General features: G+C 36.8%; 1 pseudogene; it reads left to right on the forward strand.

Annotated features, from left to right (window-relative positions):
- Positions 1–1953: 1953 nt before the first annotated feature.
- Positions 1954–2107, forward strand: LOC116783539 (annotated as a pseudogene).
- The last annotated feature ends 1403 nt before the right edge of the window (positions 2108–3510 follow it).

A 3510-nucleotide genomic window follows, 5' to 3' on the forward strand; every position in this document is an offset into this window, starting at 1 on the left:
AGGACATTCCTGTCAGGAACTAGCAAGAACCAGGATGCTCCAATGTGGGGAATGAAGCAGGGGCACAGCCTCACTAGTCAGAGTCCAGTCCCTCAGGGTATCAACAGACTTGGCAGGAACAGGACCTACCAACAGTCAAGACAAGTAATTGTCCATCAGATGCAGAGCCCGTCCAGGGAGTCCTTTCAGAAGTAGCAGGAGATGGGACCAGAATTGGGTCTGAATACAAGGTTAAGCATGGGTTCATGATCTGTTTAGGAGACAGAACTGGAGATGAAGCAGAGAACAAGCACATCTACATCCTCCTGAAAAAGAGTGGGTGTCTAGGGGCTCTGGGAGCAGAAGGAGTGGGTATTGATCTCAGGTAAGACTGGTCAAGGCAATTATGGCCTGTTTGTGCCCTGGGGTACTGACAATTATTTTATACATAGTTAAGATAATTAAAAGATGCCATGTATGTCATTTAAGATAAAAACAGCAGATCATGCAAATGATGAGCCCTTAGGCAGTACCACATCCCACCTAGATATAGGAATTCACTAAAACAACAGTCTGGGAATTATGAGCTGATTCAGCAGATGCTGCTGCTGCAAGGATCCTTGAAATGGAGATTCCTGTCACCTGCTGGACTGCAACTGTCATGCTGTTTGAGAAATTCTTTTCCCCATGCCAGCATTACCCTTTGCAGAGATGCCAATAAGTTTTCTTTCTTTTTTTTCTTTTAACTAACACATTGTCGAGAAGTGGCTATGCAACACATTTTTTTTTTGTAGATAAGGTACTCTCAACTTGTGCCTTTAATTAACCTCACAATAGCAATAATGTACTAGTTAAACGGATTTTTCTTTACAAAGTTATACAAGCATTGTGACCTATAGGGTGGTAAGCTCTTAAATTTCATAGGCAGCTATATACTTTTGTTCTTTAGATAGTAAATTCTAATAGCATATTCTTTTTTCTCTCAGTTTGTACATGCATATGTGTGTTTACATAATTATAGGACAATTACAGTAAAAAAGGCTGTGAAACTTAGAATTTAGTTTAGAGGTCCAGATTGTTGTAATAACATCCATTTGGAATTTGTGTAGCTTTTCTTTTTCAATGAAACATTTTAAGATCACTTGCTCATTGAGAAAGATAACAGCTGTTCAAGAATTCAAGTTTCCCTTTTCTCTTTTTTTTTTCTTTTCTCTTGGAATTACATTTTTCCCAATTTAAATTACACACATGTACTCCTGAAGTCCTGATGCTGGTTTAAGTGACAGTTTATTCAAGGAAGAGGGGAGTCAAAATAGTATCTATTATTCATGGGATGCTTCCCAGTAGTTTGACTGACTATCAGATATTACTGCTTAGATGTTATAATCAGGTGGTCTATGACTGGCAGTTGCATCATGCTGTTGGAAGGAGTGAAGTGGCTTCTACTCTTCTTCATATCTCCGTCTTAATTTACTCTGTAAGACTGCCTTAAAAATCCAGCTCACATGCTTTTCTTAGTAATCCAGCACTGTATTGTACCCACATCATCTAAGTATACGGAGAGACAATTTTCTTCAGCAAAGTCTTATTTCACAACCATGATTTTTTTTATGTCAACATTAGAAATGCATGTTGCTTCTGTAACTAGGCATGTCCTTTATTCACTAAAGATTTTGTTTTGTCCTGCATGTAGTTATATCTACTCTTTATAGACAGATTCATTCTCAGCTCTGACCTAGCATTGTTTGCCTAATAAGCTAATACACTCAAATACAGTAGAAGTTCTAACAACTGAATTTAAAGCCTAAAGACAACAGCATTTGAGAAACCCTCATTCCTATCATAGTCCTCTAGAACAACTAAGCTCAATGCATCAGTTCCAGCTTTTTACTTCAAGTTAAAATCTCGATTTATGGGAAGAGAGAGCCTTCTAAACTCAAATACTGTGACTATCAAATGTAGGACTAACCTTTCTGTCTGATATGGCAGGAGAGATAACATGATGGGGAAAGTGATTTTCTCAGGATGAGGTTCATTCTTTGCAAACAGGCTGTGCTGGCCCCTGCAGTTTCCCTAAATACAGGTAGCTCAATTGCACAATTCATAGCAGATTTTGTAATGCAGAGACAGAAATTTTGAAATTTATCTGGAGCTGCCTGAGCAGTTTCTGGATTTGTTGTTGTTTGTCGATAACACATTTTAGACTGTCTTCTGTATAAAATATTGCAACACTAAAATGGAGGTAATGGCAGAAAGGACTTAAATCCTGTGTCTTGTATTTTACCCTCTATCTTCCAAAATGTATTCTGAGCACAGTTGTATCTTTTTGTCATGACTCTGCATAAGGGCTGGGAACATATACATCTCACAAAGAAGAGCAAGATAAAGCTTTGCAATGAGAGAATGAGACTATTAAGGCACTGCCACTCCATCAGTCCTATTTTCTGGAATGATCAGAAGCCTGCTAATCCCCAACCCAAACAACTATGCTCAGTAAGTCCAAGACTTCAGAAGAAAATAACTATGGGATTCTGACTGGGAAAGTATCTTAATAGGATCCAGGAGAAAAAAGGCTACATTTAATTTCATAATCACAGTCTGCTTAGAATCATTAAACATGTTTTGCTTATATCTCCAAACAAATCATGATTAATAGTAAAAGGCTCCAGGACATAAAATGTAATTTATTAATTATCAGAGTTCTGTTAATTAAGAGCTATATTTATATTGTACCATCATTAGTATAACATTGTTTTTAGCATCACTGACATGAAGAAGAGCAAAAGATTAAGTCTGAGACTCATGTGTCATCTGTATGACATCTCTATAATTTACTCCTCAATGCATCGATATTCTGCCCAATATATTTCTGTGGAAAGTATGCAAATTAATATGAATAATGTCACTGTACTGACCAACATCTTGCTCTGAATATGGAGACATTTCTACATGCCACTGATTATGAACATGCAGCCTCTCATGTTATAGTAAGAGGTAAAAACAGATGCATGCATCCTATTTGCTGTCTTAAATCCCATAGGGATAAGATCACATCCCTAGGTGTGAAAAGCAAACACCTTTTTTCCAAAGACATTACCTAGTGATGAAAATCCATTAAAAGAATTATGAGTAACCAGAACTAAAGCACAGATCAAAACCATGTGCTACTACAGAAAAAGAATCTCAGTATTTTATTTTACTGAAAAAATGAAAATATGGATATTGTACATAATCTGCTCACACTATAGTACCAAAATCTCCAAAGAGAAGTCCAGTAAATTTTCATTTCTGCTATTGGTAACTGTCTTTAACAGGTAATCCCATTTTCTTTGAAATCCGTGTTCCAAGTGTGGAAGGTGCATTTTTAATGTAAGTTTCTGCCATCAGTGGAACATAATGGATCAAAAGCACTGTAAAAAGTAATTGGTGAGAGAAGGTTCCTCTGGAAGTGACATCCAAACTCCATGCAAATATGTACAATGTGTGGTTATTATATTCAAGAGTCAGATTTGAATACAGAAATAACTAGAT

This window comes from Chiroxiphia lanceolata, chromosome 2, assembly GCF_009829145.1.
Source record: "Chiroxiphia lanceolata isolate bChiLan1 chromosome 2, bChiLan1.pri, whole genome shotgun sequence".
Taxonomy (NCBI): domain Eukaryota; kingdom Metazoa; phylum Chordata; class Aves; order Passeriformes; family Pipridae; genus Chiroxiphia; species Chiroxiphia lanceolata.